This window comes from Microtus pennsylvanicus, chromosome 7 (assembly GCF_037038515.1).
Source record: "Microtus pennsylvanicus isolate mMicPen1 chromosome 7, mMicPen1.hap1, whole genome shotgun sequence".
Lineage (NCBI taxonomy): Eukaryota > Metazoa > Chordata > Mammalia > Rodentia > Cricetidae > Microtus > Microtus pennsylvanicus.
Window position 1 is genome coordinate 45,388,727 of NC_134585.1, and position 20,893 is coordinate 45,409,619.

The 20,893-nt window shown below is 38.5% G+C and overlaps 1 protein-coding gene and 1 pseudogene across 3 annotated transcripts in view; one reads left to right on the forward strand and one right to left on the reverse strand.

The window, feature by feature from the left end:
• Kcnq5 (potassium voltage-gated channel subfamily Q member 5) overlaps nucleotides 1-20,893 on the forward strand; it is a 534,457-nt gene that overhangs the window by 199,879 nt on the left and 313,685 nt on the right. The window lies entirely within an intron of this gene.
• On the reverse strand, nucleotides 11,012-13,707 carry LOC142853535 (alpha-enolase pseudogene; annotated as a pseudogene).

The window sequence follows — 20,893 nt, forward strand, 5'->3', positions numbered from 1 at the left end:
CAAGTGGGAAGATTGCTGTGAGCTCTGCTCACTTGGGGCAAGAAAAGAAGCCCCCAGAGCCTTATCCTAGGGAAGGAACTCTACGAGTGTTCCTTGTCTTCAGGTCAGATGTGGATTATCGCCATGAAGTTCCCATATTAGAAACTGCATTTGAAAACTGCCTTACCCGTAACTTGATTTCAAAACTACTTAATCTCCTGGGCCACATTTGTAATATAATGATAAGATGATATTAAGCCAAATATTCCTGTTCAGCTCAGATTTCCTTTATTGTTCTGTGGAGAAAATATGCTTTCTATAGTTAAAAGGTAAACAGCTCTCTTTTCAAAGCATCTGTTGAATTAGTGAAATGTTCTGGACAAGTACCATAAATTAATTTAAATTACCAATTATTGAGATACTGTTGTCCTAACAAGTCACGATGTGGTGACTGGTGCAATTATTAAGATAAATCTGTGAAAATGCAAGAGGATTTTATATTCATGCAATTTTGCATCCTCATATGAAATGGTGTTTTTTGATCATCACTGTCTAACTTATTCATATTTTTACTTGAGGTTTTATTATTCCATTTGATAGAGGTTGGATTTTCCTCTGTATGCTGTGAATACTATTGGTAAATAAAGAACCTGCCTTGGCCTGTTGATAGGGCAGAATTTAGGTAGGCGGGGAAAACTAAACTGAATGCTCAGAGAAAGAAGGTGGGGTAAGAGAGAAGCCATGTAGTCCCACCAGAGACAGATGCCGGAACTTTACCAGATAAGCAACTGCCATGTGGTGATACATAGATTAATTGATATGGGTTAAATTAATATGGAAGAGTTAGCCAATAAGAAGCTAGAGCTAATGGGCCAAGCAGTGATTTAATTAATACAGCTTCTGTGTGATTATTTCTAGAATCTAGGTGGCTGGGAAACAAGCAAGTGGCCTCCTCCAACATTTGATCTCAACCCAGTAATTTGGGTAGCTGAATGAGTGTCACAGAATACACTGTAAGCAAAACTCTGTTGATATCCCCTGATTTTGAAGCATTTACCGTGAGTACCAGTAATGGATGCATTTACTCACTGCATTGCCCAGTACTAATACTGAACAAGTTGTATCTAGGTGAGGAGACTGAGGTGACCTTTATGAATTAGATTTCTACCCAGTTGTTGTTACTGTAGTCTTTCAGATAGCATCAACATTGTGTTCCCACTCCCCCAATCCACTCCTCTTCTGTTCCTGTTTAGAAAAGGACAAATCTCCCATGAGTAACAACAAAACATGGCATATCAAGTTGCAGTAAGACTAAGCACTTCCCCATGTACCGAAGCTGAGCAAGGAGACCTAGTATGGGGAACTGGATCCCACAAGCCAGCAAAAAAGTCTGACAGCCCCTGTTCCCACAACTCTAACATATATGCGGAATGTCTAGGTCAGTCCCATGCATGCTCCTGGTTGTTGGTTCAGTCTCTGTGAGCCCCTGTGAGCCCAGGTTAGTTGATTCTGTCAGTTTTCTTGTGGTTTCCTGGACCCTTCTGGCTCCTTCAATCCTTCTCATCCTCTTCTACAGGATTCCCCGAACTCCACCTAATGTTTGGCTGCTGGTCTGCATCTGTTTTTATCAGTTGCTGAATTAAGCCTCTCTGATGACAACTGGGCTTGGCACCAGTCTCATCACAGGAGATGGCCAGTTTCAGGCTACTTATCTGGTATTGCTAGGAATCTTATTTTATTCTTCCTTGTAGATTCCCGAGATTCCCTTGCACCATTTTTTTTTTTTTTGGCCTGACACCGAAATGCCCCTCTTTCCCATATTCTCTTTCGGTACTCTCATCCTCTATCCCTCCTCCAATCTGATCCCATCCCCATCTGCTCTCAGTCCACTCACAAAATCTCTTCTATAAAGGAACAAAGGAGAAAAATACCAAAGTGTAGTACCTGTACACAGAATGGAATGATCAAGCAATGAGGCTCTCCCTTAAGCGTTGAATTGCACTGGTCTCATGTACACACGGTTTCATCACAATAACCCACGTTAGGACATTCTCAATGTGTCTGGTTGTCACCACTATTTTTTAAGACAGTTGTGGAGCTATTCTTGGGAATTAATTTTAGAGCCACAGTCATTTATAAAATCTAGCCTCCCGACTTTAAAGTCCTACTGTAGTTTCGAAAACAACAGCAGAAGAAAGGATTGCTCACAGTTCATTATCTACCTTCTTCTGATTTGTCTCTACAATACACATGGCAATTAAAATGTTAAAACTGATCCTCAAAGACAAGAAAGGAGTCAGCTGTTTAAATTCAAAAGGTACTGTTGACATTCATTGTGAATCCTCTCCAAAAGACTTTAGCTAATGAAGGCTTTCCAGTTTATATTTATAGTCCATTAAACAGATTTCAGTGGCTGCTTAGGGGAACCCCAAATGGGCCTTACTCTTTTACAGTTGATTTATGCAAATGTTTGCCTTTCTGCATATTCTTTGCTGGAAAATAACAAAGGGAACAGAGAGACAGTAAGGGGTATGACCATGAAAGTATCCTGAATGTTGTAAGACATCCAAAGCCCTTTGGGAATAATTTCTTGTTTTCCCTGAGTCCTTAGGGGTGCTGAGAAAAAGACAGTCAATAGTAATTCCCAGGAGATGAAGGGATAGGAGTTTACTTGCAAACTGTCTTTAGACAAAACTTACATCCCGAGCTTTGGTGTTTACCCTGCCTCTGTTTTCTCGTCTAAATAGCTGATGGCACAAACCCTCTCGGGGAATTAATTTCTTATTCTATGCTTGCTTTCTGGAAAGTGATAACAATAGGCACCATGCTGTTATGTGTATGTCCAACCATTAATATCTACCTAAGAAGAAAATTTCATTGAAAGAAAATGCAGCCTTTTTTTGACCGAGAAGAAAACTTAACTCCCTCTGCCTTGCTTTCATTCACCAGAAACATCAAAGAAAGATCCAATAAAAGGCAAAGTGCAAAGTAAGTCAGGCCTGCAACTTGGAAGGAGAGTCATGACCTTTCTTAGAGGAGGGACTGAATAGTGTAGAACTTTAAATCACCCCTGCTGTTGGAATAACATCCCTAGGTTGTGAATAGCTTAATAGAACCTTGAATTCTGAAATTATAACTCCATCTGGAAAAGCCAGGACAAACAAGCTGCAATGAAAACCACCCGTTTCCACAGGAAATATATTAAAGTAGTCAAATCCATGTCCCAGAGGTGTCAAGGATATTAGAGCAGTGATATTTGCTGAGCTCATAAAAGGCTGGATGTGACTACTACTACACCATCTTCATAATAAACTCACAGGACAATATTGATTCAATATCTATATGGTCTACTATTGATAAGAATAAATGTCTGTAGACACTCACATTGATTATCTCTAATTCATTATTAACAAATGTAGTTGATTAGAAAGATTAAAATCAAAGAGTTTTGAACAATTTTGAGTAAAAATTCAGATTCTGACCTGGTTTTGTAACCTGAAATATCATTTACCTTGAATTATATCTAATCCAAGAGAAAAATTACTAGTAAATAGCATTCAAGCCTTCAGACATTGGGTAGAAGTTAAATATGACTATGTGATTATGCCTTGCTATAAAACAGCCAAGAGAAAAAAGAAGGAAAAGATGAAGGACTCAGCCAGTTTAACCAGATGTACAACAGCATTTGAAATTTAAACTGTTTAACCTCAGTGTTCCCAAAGTGATCATGAGTAACTTAAATAAATGGAGAGCAGGTATTTCAAACCATGCAAAGACATTCTTAACCAGATCTGAATTTAGGAGTGATTCAGGAGTTTGAGGCTTCGTGTGAGCATGTGAAAACTGATTGTGAGGTTTGTATGCACATCTTTAGAAATAAATCCTGAGTGCTGTAAAATCCAAACCTAGACAACCATATTCATTTTTAAGTACTTTTTTTTATTCTTCAAAATATGTTTTGTTCATATTATTTTCCCCTTGCAGCTCCTCAAACTTCTTCCCTACTCACCCAACTTCATGCTCTTTAATTTAATTTTAAAATAAAAAAAACACAAAACAACAAAATCCCACACGTGCACACACATACGCACACACCAAAATACAGAGTCAAATTTTTGTTGTTCGTGGGGCCCGCCGTGGAGTGTGGTTGATATACCTGATGACACTCACCTGGAGATACTGATTTTCACTTTCCCATCAAGCATCGGTGGAAACAGCTGCTTGTTTGAGAGTGGGACTTTGTGTTCACTTCCCCTTCTCAGCACTGGGAATTTGGCTGGTTTGACCCTGTGCAGTCCTGCTCATAATGACACAGTCTCGGTGAGTTCATGTGTGCATACGCCTTGCTGAATCTGAAAGAAGCTGTTTCCCTGGAGTTGTCCCTCACCTCTAGTTCTTACACTCTTCCCGCCCCCTCTTCAGCATCCAACCCCAAATCTAGACGGAGAGGATTTGACAATGACATTCCACTCAAGGGTGAGCACTCCTCATGCGAAGACTGCACTACATACTGACTCAGGTTCACTAAATGTTATACATTGAGTGCCTACTGTGTGCATAGAGGAACTGCTTTATCAAGTTTATGTGGATTCCTGCTGAACACATCTCTCATGACTCTTGCCCTCAATTCTCCTGTGGGAATAATAATTTTTCACACTTATCTAGTTCCTGGAGATTCTGTGAAAGTTGACAAGGGAATGTTTGTGAAGGATGTGAAATTCTCAGATGGATGTATTATATAAACATAGAAGAATGATGCCTCTCCAGGCTGCAGCTAGAGCCTGGCATTTTGTTAGCAAACTGTGTTTTCCTGATGGGGTGTTATTGGCCTGAGGCTGTCTTATTCTGAGATAGCTTATACTTATTTTATTAATACATTTACTGACTCATGGCCCAGTGGAAGATAAGGATATGGAAATTAAATTATATTTTGCTAAAGTATGGACTAAGGTATCCTAATCTCTTTCAGTCCTTTTGAATGGAAGACCTCAAATCTTTGTATAGTAGAGACAAATAATTAAGGGTCTTGCTTCTTGCCTAACAGATACTCTTTTTACTCAGGAAAGATCATGCAAAAGATATTCAAAACCCTTAAGTGATTGACTGCTTAGAAGTGTCTCATAAATAATTTAAGGAGATACTTTCTAAAGTTTTATTGAATTCCAAAGTAATTTTGCAAGCCACCACATTAAAACAATGTATTATCAGGTTGAAGATGCCATCGGGGAAAGCTTTTCAAAATGTAGTTCATCGGAAAGTTTTAGTGGACACATAGAAGAACCTGATGAAAACCTCTACCATTTAAACTTGTCAGCACACATCTGAAATTATCAGTTCAATGGCACTTCATGTAAAATACAGTTTTGCACCTCTTCTTGTGTGTGCCAACAGTTAGCAGTACTAACTGCCACTCAGAAGTCAGGAATGGAGCTCATCCTCATGGTTAATCTGGATCCAAGTCAACAAAGACTCCTGGGATTGAAATAAGTCTAGCTACTGGTACTTCCACTCAAAACACTTCATATCCTCTGGGCAAAGTTTGATTCCCATTTTTAAGTATTGGCAGTTTGTCAGTCACTTTCTTCTGTGTCCTGCAGAATGTCTGGCAGACTCTTTCATGAAGCAGGAACCCCAAAGGATCATCTCACCTTCTTTAGGCAAGTGCAGCAGTCATTTTTCTGAGAGTCCAGTCAAGCAGTTCAGGCCAGAGCAGTTTCTTGCCCAAATGAAACTCCATGAGGAGTTTCTTTATGCCCGTCATCTTCTTGAAGTAGATTGCTGCTGCCAGGAACAGATGTGTCTTGTTGTGATAAAAAGTCTAAGTTCTTTGGCAACTGGGGTGAAGGGATTACCCTCCCCCTGCTGGGATCCCCCCAGCCCCTCAGGTCTGGCAGGAAAGGGGCAGCCTGCAACACCCATGAGCAGGTCTGGGGCTGCTAGATGCTCCAGGCAGGGGGCTGGAGGTGGCTCACAAAGGCTTGCCCTCCAGGGAGATGACGGCACTGCCACCTAGTTTCTCTGCCAGGGTGCAGGGTAGGGTCATTTCAGGTTCCCTATCCTCAGCTGCCCAGGGAACTAACTGGGGACCTCAGCTTGGGCACCTGGGAGCCCCTCTAGGGTCAAGTCTCCTGCCCACCCTTCTCCCTCCACCCTGACGGTTCTGGCCTTCCCAAACTGCTTTTGATCTTCTGACTCCTCTTGGGTTGAAGCAGACCAAGTCCCTTCCCAGGCACCCAGTTTGGGGGGAGCCTGACCTATTTTTTTTTAACGACACCCTACTCCTTATCCCCCCATCCCATGCTGCCAACTTCTAACCACAATAGTGACTCTGTGCTTGTCTGTTTAGTTCTGTGTGTAAATGAAATGTGGAAATGACCCTCCCTTGCCAGCTGGTTGCCCTCCCCTTCCCCTTGTTCTCAGCCACTCATGAAAGCAGGACCAGTAAGGGACCTTCAATTTAAAAAAAAACAAAAAACCAATAAAAAGGCTAATTAACAAAAAAAAAAAAGTCTAAGTTCTTAAAACATTTTTAAATGCCATATTCTGTTAGTCTTTGAGAGGTTTGAAGAATAGCTATCTATCTGAAATATATCTCTGTATATCTAGAAAACCTAACTAGCATGACTACATGCTTACCTATTATAGGTGACTATCTGTTAACCTACATTTCTTAATTATACAATGCATTTTTAAGTGAGCGGCACAAACACAATAGCTTATATATAACAAAACTGACCTAAAATTTGTATCAAGAGACCAACATCCATACCAATGTAAAGTATCCCACTCTATAGTATATCCCTCTTTAAATGTAAATAAACATTTATAAATGATATTTGTGATTTGGGGCATAGTTGTCTCCAAACTACTTCCTGCTGTTTATTGTGTAGTGCATTTCTAGGGTTCATGGAGTCCTCTTAGGGGTCAGGATTTTGTTCCATCAAACCACATTAGTCTGGAAGGAATCCACAGGTTCTCATCCTCTGTGGGAAAATAAAGGAGAAAGATCTCTTCTCCAAAGCAACAAATCTTTACACCCAAATTTTGAAGTCAAGATATCTTTAAAATATATATGTTTGCTTAGCTTAGCAGCCCATATAATGAAATGTCTTTCTGTACTTAGCTCCTTCACAGTCAAAAAATTTATAGGAAATAGAATAAAATACATAATTCAGACTGTCTGTGTATATTCCATCTTTACATAGCTTATTTTTCTTTACTCCTTCATCTATGACTGTCAGTACTGTCTTTTTAAAGACTTTGTTTTATTTTTTATAACCATTTATTTACTTTTATAACTGTCTGTGTTCTTTTTCTTCTCTCTCCCAAGCCTACTCATATTTATTCAACACTGTGATCCATTTAGAGGTCTTTTCCATCTGGATTTGTCTTTATTGCATGTGTATCTGTAATTAGTTTTTGACCAAGAGTGCATTTTTTTTAATGCTAAACAGGGATGGCTAGGACCAACTCCACAATCCTGCCTTCTTACTCCACCCAGTCCAACATGGCAGAAGCACAGTCACTGCCTCTGAGAGCCATTTCCTTCACTCCAGTTCTATGGTCACAGTGGGTCTGTTTTACAGTTAAGCAATTTGTATCATGATGCTCCCAAACCCCATTTAAATGCTCCATAGTCAGACCTCCCAAAAGAGTCAGAGCTCAGAGCTGTTAGTGTTGGCAAACCAGAGAGCAGATGTTTTTTTAAAAAGCCATGTAGTTTTTTACTGCTAACACTGAGTCAGGAAACCTCTTAAAGGATCCACGTTTCTGATTTCCATCAGCAAACAGAGCAAGAAACTGCGTTAAACTCTTATATTTGTGTGTGTGTGTGTGTGTGTGTGTGTGTGTGTGTGTATAGAATTCATTTTAAAGCTCTCTTAGGTTTTTAAGTGGATTTAGTTGACCACTTTGACTCCAATATGTTGGCAGAGGCTAACTCTATAGGTATACAGAGATGCAATTAGTTTGGTGTATGTACATACAGATGTTAGTGGATAATAAACTATTTCTCCTATTTCTTATTTTTCTTCTTACAAAATTAAAACTAAATAGCAAGCTTTGGCCTTCTAGCAAAATTTAAAAATAAATATTAATATTAAAATTTAAAAAATGCAAATGTAGTTAAAGAATGCATAAGTAGGTCTATTTCATACATTTCATATATTTATAAAGCGTAAAAGTTGAAATATTTCAATAGCATGATAGGCACGGCGCCAACAAGCCTATGAAAGCGAAGTGTTTAATTTTTAGATTTGTTAATCAGTTGTTAATTTTATACATTTTAAAATTCTACACTATATGCAACCAGTTAAAGAAATTTCATTAAAATAATGTAGTAAAAACCCAGCAGCTTCAAATATTTGTTGTTCACATTCTTGAAGTTATGTTTTACATCTGTATTGTGGGTATATTAAATGACAGTGAGCTCTCTTCTTGACTTCACACTTAGGAGCATGAGACTGTGAGCTCAATGTCAGACATGGAGGATGAATTTACACCAAAGAATTCAACAATGTCCAGAAAAGATTTGCCAGCACACCACTTATTCACTCTTACTGAATTATTGTGCAAATATTTGATGCTGTTTAACATTTATGTCAACTTACTATTCTCCTGGCAAACTTGGGTCAAAGTGAGAAAGTGTTTTATAGTCTAACCAGATCTGCATTTGTCTACATTCTATAAAACAGGTTTTAAGGTTTTGTGATATGAAGTTGTCCTTGTTTTCCTTTTGATGAGTGGTGTTTTTTGTGGTAGATAATGTGTAGGGCATTACCATGGAGTGATTCTAAGCACAAACAGGGCAAGGGTGACATTTAAGCACAGAGTATATTCTGAACAAAGCGGGGTCCTTGGAATTTCCCTCTCCTACCCTTTCTAAATCTTTGTAGCCTTTGCCCACCTCTGAAATTAGACCCTTATATGAGTAGACAAGCATGCTTCTGCAGTCAAGTTCTGGAAAAGAGAGAATGTAGGAATGTAAATAAGTTATTTTACTACTATCCAGTCACTTTAGATTTTCAAATTAGCCTTCTATGTAAAATGCTTAAGTGCATCCTTTACATACAATTCTCTAGAATGGCCTAAACATAAAATTATCTAAGCTAGAAAATGGTTTAGGAATTATGTTGCTTTAATCGATGGAAAATGACTTTTAATATCCTCACTTGTACAAAAACAGTCAATGTTGCTGTTCAATTCTGCCACAGTTGTTTTTCCACAATTAAGAAATCTATAAAAAGTCTCAGCATTCATTCCTAAAAGAGGCCAAGAATAAATTAAGGTTAAAGGGGCATTTTATTATATTTTGTTCTTTTAGGTGGTTATATTTTCTATTGATCTTTTTTTTCATTTAAGACATGCTGTAGGTCATACTGAATCTTGATCTCCTCTCCTTTTCTCCTTCCCTCCATATATACTCACACACACACGCATGCACACTGATATAAGCACACACATATCACACCCTGGTGCCTGACTGATTAGAACATAAAGATTAATTCTATCACGCCAGTTGAGAAATGTCAGTTATGAGCTCTCAATTTTCCTATTATAATTATATGGCCTTGTGAAAGAAAAGATAATTATCATTTTCAGTGTCCCTGGCCTCGCTGAGCAAATGGCCCTTGATATCGACATTTTGTGCCATGGATAATAATATTCTACCCTAATTCAGAGGAACAAGAAGTACTCACTTATCAGTGGCCATTGTTTCATATTAATTATCAAACAATGGAAGAGAAACAGCACCAAACCTTATCCAATGCAGAGTTATTATGTTCTCACTATGTCTTCCCCAGATTGACAAATTAAGTTCACACATTTAAGAGAAAGATAAGAAACAATGTCACTAAAGACAAAAGTATTCCGTTCTAACATTTTAAGTGGAATTAATTAAAACTATTTTAAATTTTAACCCCTATTTCTATAGATGATGAAAACTCTTATTAAATTTAACCTGCACTTTTTAATTGTCTAGTAAGTCAATTATTGTAAATGAATTATTTTACTATGTTGAGTTAAAGGGGGGAATTATTAAAAATCATTAGTAGAAATGCAGGAAGGCAGCCTAGGCTTCTGTGTGTATCAGTACGTACACATACATGCATAGAGAAGTATCTAAGCAAATGTAATCAAGTCTTAATTGTATTTTTTCTCTTTTATTACATAACATTTTTTCATTTATTTTACATACCAACCAATTTTCCCTCCCTCGTCTCCTCCCATCTCCTCCCCTTTCCACTTCTCCTCTATCTCCATTCAGAATGAGATAGGCCTTGCAAGGTCTTGCGCAAATTGTATACAGTATATACTCATTATGTTTGCAGACAAGTCTAGAATACACGACATTTTCATTTAATTTGGTAAAATATTTTCTGGTACTCTGACAAGACACCAAAAAACTGGTGTTCACAGAGCTTGATGTCATTTGGAAAGGAACTTGATGAAATTTTCGCTAATGTTAGACTTGGGGGAAAAGAATTACAATGAGAACCAGGGGCTTGGAAGTGAGCGGTTTATGAGTCAGAAACAGATTAAGTGATAGAAATAATGAGTGCTACCAGCTGAGACATAAAATCCACCATGCCGATTTCACCCTCTGGTACAGATGAGATTTCAAATTAGATTTTAGCTAATGGCCCATTTTCTGAAAATCTTAAATAAAAATGTTGCTTCAAATTTGTCAGTACAGGCCGTTACTCTCTATATCTATAAATTCTTCATCTTTGAATTCAACCAACTGCAGATAGGAACTAAATCAATATCTCTATGTGCTTAACATGTATGGACTGTTCCCATTACTTTAAAAAACTATACGATAGCTAGGTTTATATGGATTTTACATTGTGTGGGGTGTTCTAATTAACCCAGGGATAATTTACAGTATTAAGGGATGCATTGGGTTGTATGTAAATTTGTCATTTTCTATGAGACCTAATCATCTTCATGCTTGAGTATTTATGGGAAACAGGAACCCTGAAACCATCCCCCACCAAGCAAAACCTGTATATGACAAATAATCTTTTTTTTTTATGGGTCACTGAGGCTTTTATTCTGCATGTAGAACCGCTGGGGCAGGGGTCTTCCCTGTGGCCACCCTAGAGATTACACTGGGCTCCAGACACTAGCTTGGAAGTGAGGTGACAATGATTCGGACCAGTCACATGATTACAAAGCTGGGGTTTCCAGCAGGGCTCCAGGCGGTCGGGTCGGGCGGACTGAAGATGTCTAAGGAAGCAGTGGCATGGGAGGGGCAAGCACTGGGCCGGTCTTGAGCCGCCTCGATGACTTCAGGGACCGGGTCTAAGCAGCTGGTGGCTCCAGGGATCTGCATCCACTTTACTTGGCCAGGGGGTTCCTGAAGCACCTGCCGGCAAACTTGGCCTTGCTGCCCAGCTCTTCCTCGATTCTAAGAATCTGGTTGTACTTGGCCAGGCGCTCGGATCGGCAAGGGGCACCAGTCTTGATCTGCCCAGTGCAGAGCCCAGGTCAGCGATGAAAGTATCCTCGGTTTCCCCAGAGCGATGGGACACCATGACGCCCCAACCATTGGACTGGGCCAGCTTACACGCCTGCAGAGACTCGGTCACGGAGCCAATCTGGTTCACTTTGAGCAGGAGGCAGTTGCAGGACTTCTCACTGACAGCCTTGGCAATCCTCTTAGGGTTGGTCACAGTGAGATCGTCCCCAACCACCTGGATGCCTGAGCTGGCTGTGAACTTCTTCCAGGCTTCCCAGTCATCCTGGTCAAAGGGGTCCTCGATGGAAACCACTGGATACTCCCGGATGAAGGACTTGTACAGGTCAGCCAGCTGGTCAGGGGTGATGTACCTGCTGGCGTCATCAGGAGACTTGAAGTCCAGGTCGTACTTCCCGGACAAATAATCTTTTTACACTCAATGACTATTATAGAAATATCTATAAACTAATAAGCTAATTTGTGAGTGTTCTCTAATTAATCCCTCACTTCAGATAAACTGACTTCCCATAGATTTATCAGAGAAGTTCTGATAAATATCAAATATTTGTAAGATATATTTATCTTATGTGTATGAGTGTTTTTCCTGCATGCATGTCTGCGCACCACATGCATGTCTGCTTTTCATAAAGGCCATAAGAGTGCATTGGGTTCCCTGTAACTGGAATTATACACAGTTATGAACCACCATTTGGTTGCTGAGAACTTAATCCAGGTCCTCTAAAATACCAACCAGTGTTCTTAACTGATGAGCCATTTCTATAGTCCCTCGTAGAACTTTGAACATACATGTGACATACTATAGGTAGGCCTGATTTTATGCAGTTACAACATTCACAGTCTCAATTACCTATCTGTTAAATTATAACAGCCCCTAAAGTGTGGGTCCAAATTCATGTTGTTAAAATATGTGAGCTCTGAGTAAGTTTATAAAGCATGGGTTATCTCAAGATCTTTGCTAGCTAGCTCTTAAGTTTGTTGATTACAATGTAGACAACAAATTTGCATCATCTGTTCTATTGCCAACATTTTTGACTAATTAATCTCACTTCTTTTGTGGTTAGTAGAGATGCTGAGCCATTCTTCAGTCCACATACAGACAGCAAGCAATGTAGTTGCGATGTAGCCTTGTCTCCTAATGTTAAGCCATAAAACAATATAAAAACTGGATACTCTAAAAAGGGACTTCAAAGGAGTAGGAATAAATTCCTGCCCCTAACTGAAGTATGCATTTTATTCACATTAAAGAAAAGATCGCCTCTGCATTTTCCTACCCAAGGGGAAATGTTTCATTTGTCTCATTCTGTAGTAGGAAAATGAGACAAGAAGGCCTTCAGTCATTAGATGAGAGTGAAGCTGCTTGAGACATTGGATCCCAGTGTGTGTGGGTAGGGGACAAATGAGAGGGCGGGAGCCAGGGTTTAGAATATTGGAAGTCAGAGTGCAGAGCCTCCCTGCTGCCCCATCTCTGCATGATGAAGCAACTGACCTCTCTGACCTCCATTTCTGCTTCTGTGAAAATTAGTTCCAACTTCCTAGAGCCTCTCTCGACATTGTTTGAAGAATAAAAATCATAGCATAGTATATTGTTATTCAGTTTTATAATGTCTTTAAAAAATAAATTCATATCAGAAGAAATAAAGAGTGGCTTGTCTAACCAAAATGAAAATGTCAAAATTAAGTTTAAAAAGTCTTACTTTGGCAAATGAAATTCGAATGAAATCTAAGTGGATTTATTGAGAAAAATCACTGGCAGCATGGCAGTTTGTCAGATTCTAGGAATCCAGACCCATGAACTTGGTGAGAAAACCTATCAACACATTGGCACCTATGAGGATTTTAAAGAGGATGGTATTGATAAGCCACATCCCCAACACAAAATACTCACATTCAGTGAACACTCAGAGGTAGTTCAAGTCGTGAAAGTGCAAAGGGGAAAATGTGGAAACTATCTCAAACTTACAAGGAGTATAATTTCCCATGCCATAGAAAAGACCCTTGCCCCATATCATGTTTCCTTGTTCAATAGGTGGCCAGATAATATGGTCAAGTTAAAAAGGCAGAACTGGCTTCCTAGAGATCAGTCAGTGACATGTTAAGACAAATAGCACCAGACTCAACTATTGTAGTAATTACAGCAAGAGCCAAGAGAGAAGGCACAGGCCCTAACCGTCAGCTATGTGATGGTTGCTTCGGACACCCAGGCATTTGGTAGTTGACTGGGGCAGTGTAGCAGCAAATGCCATTCTTCACGCTACAGTAAAAGGACTGTGAACCCTGCCTGACCCCTTCCTTTAGGGATTTGAAGAGCATAAAGCTTAGGGCATGTCTGAAAGACAGAGTCACAAACACTGATGGAGAACAAAAGATTATATGTGAAGCCTGGTACAAGGAAAGACACTCCCTCATAAGGCAACAATCCCAGCACAGGCTACGTGGCTTCTTCATTGCCCAGTAAGGAAACACTCTGTTTCCAAAGACACTCTGAATGTGCAGGACAAGCTGTGCACTGATGCTTCATCCACCAGTAAATTATATGACCAAGCACTAGTCAAACTAGTCTCTTTGTGTCTTGTCTTTTTTATTCTGTATCAAGACATAACTATACATATTCTAGGTTTCAGTGTGTATTTAGATTAGTAAAATCATTATGCTAGAATCCAATCTGAACACTGGGATAAGTGAAATAAGCCGAGGAAAGGAAGGCTTACGTGCTTTCATTCATATTCAGAATCAGAAGAAGAGCGCACCGGCATTTGTAAGATTTTAAGTTCTTTAATTTGCAATATTACTTTCAGACTTTTCATTCTTTTTTATAACTAGTAATGAGAGCATTTTATATATTTTATCGTAAAGCCTTTTGAAAAGTCACTCATCAATAAGTTTCCTGTTGATTACTGATCATGTCCCATGGTTCAATTCTATAGTCACACTCAGAGTTCTTAGTCTCAGCATCTTCTACAGGAAGTACAGTCTTAGATGCGCAGCAAGTTTGAGAAATGAAGCTTTTGCTACTCTTTCATCACAGACCTGTCCTGGAATTAAGAGTAAAGCTAAAGGACCTTCAGTTATACAGAATCTTCAGTTATACAGAATGCCCAGCAAAAGCATTCCTGCTTATCATAGGTTTGCAAGTCGGGGAAGTTAAAGCAATGGCTTATTGACCCAAAACATTGACCCGTGAGCAAAAGCAATGGGAATTTGCTCAGTATGTTGTATGTCATTAGATTGGCTTGTTAACAGTTACTTGTTGGTAGTAGCCCACATATACAGGTAAACAGCATTGAGTACGGTCTCAGAGGGTATTCAGTACCACTGTAGATGAGAATATGACCACAGAGTTATTCAATAAGCATTTACTGAATTCCTAGTCTGTACAAGACAAGGTGCAAACTCTAGGGATACACGAGAAAACAAAACTCCAAGAATTCAACACCTTTAGAATTGCATTCAAAGCTGTCAGAAAGACAGTTAATTTTGAAGTATGATGTGGATTGGAGAAATAAAGAATAAGAGCTTAGTGGTTTGAGGGAAACCATTGGAAAAAGCAGAATTTGAGCAGAATCACAGATAGAAGAATAATATATTGAGAGTATATTAGAAATAAAATAATCCTTAACCTCTTGTGATACTGAGCTTTGGCACACTCTTTCCCTGAGGAACAGCATTGGTAAATACAGAGAACACATTTGGAAAAACTGGGCTCACTTAAAATTTTATGCATTTATTTTTAAATATGTGTATGGATCATGAATATCTCCTTACTTATTAAATATATTGTAGCCACTGGGCATGTCATTTCTATTAACTGAGTTTTTTTTTCCTTCCAATGGTCAACATGAGGTTAATGAGCTCAAGTCATTCTTTCTGACTTTGAACCTTCACTTTCCTTCCCCAGCAAGTGCAAAGAGACAGAATGCAGCACTGGAAAAAATGGCTACGGTTCATCCAAACTTAGTTATTTTTCTTATAACTACAAAATCCCATGCCTTATTCTATATGCTTCTACATATACACGTTGATATATTTTGGCCATCCTCCACTTATGACCATTTCTCTTTCATGTACAGAAGATATTTGGGTTTTGTTTTGTTTTGCTTTAGTGCTGGGATCATGACAGGTAGCTGATGGCTGCATTCCTATGTGACTGTGATCTGGCTCAGTCAGGGCGTGTATTTTCAATCACAAAGTATAATAACAGAATTAAAAATTGGATTTGCTTTTTCATAACGGGAAGCCCAGAAACAGGAAAGACCTAAAGTATGATTAATGATAAACTATTGTTCTGTGTCTGTGCTTTCCTCACATTGTGATTACAAAATGGTAGCAACAGATCCAAGGTCCTTTTCGTCACAAAGCATCACTAGCAGGGAGAGCGGGACTCAGTCCTCTTCCTTAGGAGGCTCTCTTTTCAGGGTTCATCCAGGGAACATGAATTGTACATGAATGTTCCTTCACTGCAAAACACCATGACAAAGCCAGTTCAACAGCTGCAGTAGGAGACATAATGGAAGTGGACACTTGCTCCAGTATAGACATAAAAAGCTTTTTACCATTTAGAAAAATGTATGATGTTTTTAAATCCCGATAAAACACCGCATTATCCATCTATTACTGAGTAGTTGCTATTTCTTCTGTTTACATCTCCTAGTTATGTCTACATATCTAAATCCATGTGAATTTACCTAAATTTCTTTTACCACCATTTTATTAGACTCCATAAATGAGGCACATAATGCATTTCGTCAAACATTTTGATCACAGTCACCCCCACCATTGGCCTCTTATACCCTTTTACCCCAGGCCCCTTTCCACTCCTCTAACAGTTCCCTCATAGGCCCCTCTGCATTTGCAAGAGGAGGGAGATTCAGCGTCCCTGCCTCTCTGACTATCCCACTCCCTTTCTAAAAGAAAAAGTTTCTCTGACATATAAATGCAGAATGTGGCTTATTTATAATTTATGTATTTCCCCTACCGTGATAAAAAATATTAGCTTCAGACCCAATTTTTCATTTTCCTGCCTTCCCTATATTTCTTTTTGTATTTTCAGTACATTGTGTGTCATTCCCTCATATTTTTCCCATTGGATCCTCTTCAAATTTCTGCCCTCTGTGCTCCATTTATTTGCTTCTCTTAGAAAAGCCTTCTTGCTTAGAAGAGCTTGGCTTCCCACTCCTTCATTAGGGTGCTCTCTAGTTCTGTGTCGAGAATTTGATGGTGGTCCCATGAGTCTCCACAGGTGACAAGAGTTTAAGAAACAACATGCAAACATTCAAAGAGTGTCAAAGTGATTAACTATGAGAAAAACCTACAGTTCTTCTTATTGTACCAATGAGGATTTCTTGGTTCTGATAAAATGTTCCAGTTTTCTTCATTGTTCTCACTGGGAAAAGCTGGGAAGGGGCAGCCAGATGTCTCAATACTAGTTTTGTTGACTTTCCTATGTCTGTAACTGTGTCACAATAAAAGAAACATTTTTTATCCCCATTTTGTTGTGATTAGCCCTGTTTATGACCTGTCAGTGTAAATGATGTTATGCTTGTGTGTGGAGGTATGTATTCAAAAACATATGCCCCCTCATTAAATGATTCTGACTCTTTTAGTAAAATTTTACTAAAATGTTGCTATTATGATGACAAACTTTTCTTTTAAACTATATATGTCTTCATATTTTATAATTGTAGGAGAAAAATATCCCTGTCAAGTAATTAAAACTTATCATAAGTGAAAGTATTCTGTTTTTCCTAAACATGAATAACAGTAATTATTTAATTAATCTTGCTTCAATGCATAGAATCAGTTGAAAGTAATGTTAAAATATTTCCTCCATGTTTTTTAGCTTTTCTTTCAATTATATGACAGTCTGTGACCTACGATTTTATCTTTATGTCTCCCAATAGCTGATCATTCCTCTAGTATTTCTCAACTTAAGTGCTATTCTTTCTTACTAACTGCTGATAATTCTTGCTTTTGATTAAATTTATTTTAACCTACATATATATTAAAACACTGTTTTGTTTAAAGCTGTTTAAACATACCCCTCTCTTCATTTATTAACATTTTGTGTTGAAAACACTCAAAGATCTTCAAGCTATCTGAGTTATACAGCACACTATTGCTATGTATATAGCAATATATATTGGTACCAAGGATACCACACAAGAACCTTTTGTTCTCATTCACCAATAACCTAATACCCATGAACTAATTTCCCATCCTTTCAGTCCAAGCTTATCTCCAGTAAACACTATTCTACTCCCAACTTACATGAGACCAGAACTTCTAGGTTGCACACACGAATAAGACAATGTGAAAATTTTCTTTCTACCCACGTCATTTTTCACTTAAAATAATTATCTCTGGTTCCACCCACAATGCCAGAATTAACAGGATCTCAGTCTTCATATGACCCTCTGGTATTTCATTGTGTCTATGTGCCATGTTTTCGTTTTGGGTTCTTCAGCTATGAACTCTTAGATCATTTCCACTTCAACGCTTTTGTAAAGAGTGTTACAATGAGCGTGGAAGGCAGATGGCTTTTTGTCAGCATTGCATAACTTCTTTCAAAGCAGAGATGACTAGATCTTTTTGCTACTTCTATGCTTAATATTTTCAAAGTCCTCTCCACTGTTGTCTATATTGGGTGTACTGAATCAGATTCCCATTAACAGTGTGCACTGACTAACCTTTTCTTGACATAGTTTCTAACACTTGCTCTCATTCACTTTTTAAATTTAAATATAATTTTCATGAAAACCAGTCTTATAATTTATTGTGGCTTTGGTTTGTGATGGTAGTGAACCATAAGTATGTTGAACATTTTTTTCATAGATCCGTAGGTCCTTTCTATGTTTTCTCTGAAGAATACTTGTAAAGATCAATTGCCCATTTCTTTAGTGATGATACTTGCCTTCCTGCTAGTGACATTATGGATTCTTTATTATTTTGGATATCAAGGTTGTCAGATGTATAGTTTGAAGGTATTTTGCACCCACCACTGTATATAATTTACTATGCAGACCTTTACAGTTCAACATCTAGTTTATCTGATACTTTCTTTTATTTTTTTGAGCTCTGAAACTCTTGTCAAAACAATTCCTTGCCCATCCCAATTCCCCATTTTCCTCTTCCTGTTATTTCCCAAGAATTGTTAGGTCCCATTGATTGAACTTAATAGTTTTGTCACTTTGGGTGTCTCTGACCTTAGTATGCAATTATTGACACTTTTCTCTGAGTAACAGGTCTTAGAATAAGTATGGGTTCTTTATTTAAATAAGAATAGCCTTTAATTGTGGCCATTCTTACAGATGAAAGATGGAATCTCAGAGTTGTTTTAATTTGCATTTCTCTGACAGCTAAGGATGTTGAGCATTTCCTTAAATGTCTTTCAGCCATTTTAGATTCCTCTGTTGAGAGTTCTCTGTTTAGGTCTGTAATCTATTTTTTATTAGATTATTTTTCTTTTGATGACTAATTTCTTGAGTTCTTTGTATATTTTGGAGATCAGCCCTCTGTCTGATGTGGGTTTGGTGAAGATCTTTTCTCATTCTATAGGCTTCTATTTTGTCTTGTGGACCGTGTCCTTTGCTTTACAGAAGCTTTTCAGTTTTAGGGGGTCCCATTTATTAATTGTTTCTCTCAGTATCTGTGCTGCTGGGATTATATTTAGGAAGCTGTCTCCTGTGCCAATGCATTCAAGTGTACTTCCTGCTTTCTCTTCTGTGAGGTCCAGTGTGGTTAGCTTATGTTGAAGTCTTTGATCCATTTGGACTTGAGTTTTTTGCATGGCAATAGATATGAATCTATTTTCATTCTTCTACATGTTGATATCCAGTTACATCAGCACCATTTGTTAAATATGCTTTTTTCCATTTGATATGTTTCTTCTTCTTTATGAAAAACAAGGTGTTCATAGGTGTGCAGATTAATATCTGGGTCTTCGATTAGGTTCCATTAACCCTCCTGTCTGTTTGTATGCCAGTATCAGTCTGTTTTCAGTACTTTAGCTCTGTAGTAGAGTTTGAAGTCAGGAATTGTGACACCTCTAAAAGTTCTTTTATTATTGATGACAACTTATGCTGGAGAGGATGTGTGGTAAAGCAGATACTTCTGTATTGCTGGTAGGAGAGCAAAATGGTACAGTCCCTTTGGATATTTCTCAGAAAATTAAGAAACAGCCTTTTTCAAGGCCCAGCAATACCACTTTTGGGTATATATCCAAAGGATGCTCAATCCTGCCACAAGGATAGGTGCTCAACTATGTTCATAACAGCATTGTTTGTCATAGCCAGAACCTGGAAACAACCTAAATGCCCCTCAACTGAAGAATGGATAAAGAAAATGTGGTACATTTACACAATGGAGTACTATACAACAGAAAAAATTTGAAATTTGCAGGCAAATGGATAGAGCTAGAAAACATCATATTGAGTGAGGTGACCCAGACCCAGAAACACAAATATCGTATGTACTCACTCATAAGTGGCTTTTAGACACACACACAAAAACAGCCTACATTTCACAATCCCAGAGAACCTAGAGAGCAGTGAGGGCTCTAAGAGAGACATACATGGATCTCATCTACATGGGAAGTAGAAAAAGACAAGATCTCCTGAGGAAATTGGGAGCATGGGGACCATGGGAGAGGGTTGAAGGGAATGGGAGGGGAAGGTAAGGGAGCAGAGAAAAATGTAGAGCTCAATAAAATCAATAATATTTATAAAGAATAACTTTGAATGTGTGATTGTGAGAGGAATTGTGGGTAAAGTTGTACTTCTGTCACATTGTAGCAATACCTTCTGATTTCATGTTAAACAGTTTGTCCTTTAAATATTGCATAAAATGGCAAGCTTCAAAAATAACCATTCATAGCATTAACTTTATATACACCTGTGTAGAAAAGTCAAAGTACTACATACTGCCTTTGCCTTGTTCCGGTGGCTACCAGGCAGTAACAGATCTCATTCTTAAGACTGAATTTTCCCAGATTTCAGAGAGGCGATTACCTAGAAAGGACATTGTGTCTCTCGCTTAGAACATAATCATTTTTGATTGGCAGCTGAGGTCCAACTTTACTTCACCGTAGTCAATAAATGAGGAGGTTTAGGTTGGAAAAGAAGATGGGAGTTGTAGAGAGATGTTGGTACCTCAAAGGGGGAGAAAATGTTCTCTCCTGAAAAACACAATGCACAGGCATAGAGATACAAATACAAATACTGCAGACTTCTTATCTACCTGTCCCAATCCCAGTGACACTTCAGTGTCTTATCTACCTGTCCCAATCCCAGTGACACTTCAGTGCTGCCCCCGCTGTTTTCTGCTGGCATGTTTTCATGGTAGCCTACTGAGACCTTCAGCCATGATTTCAGTAAGACCTTTGCTGGACACTTGGACCATCTCAGAGAAAAAGGCCTTAAATCCTTGGGTTTCTGG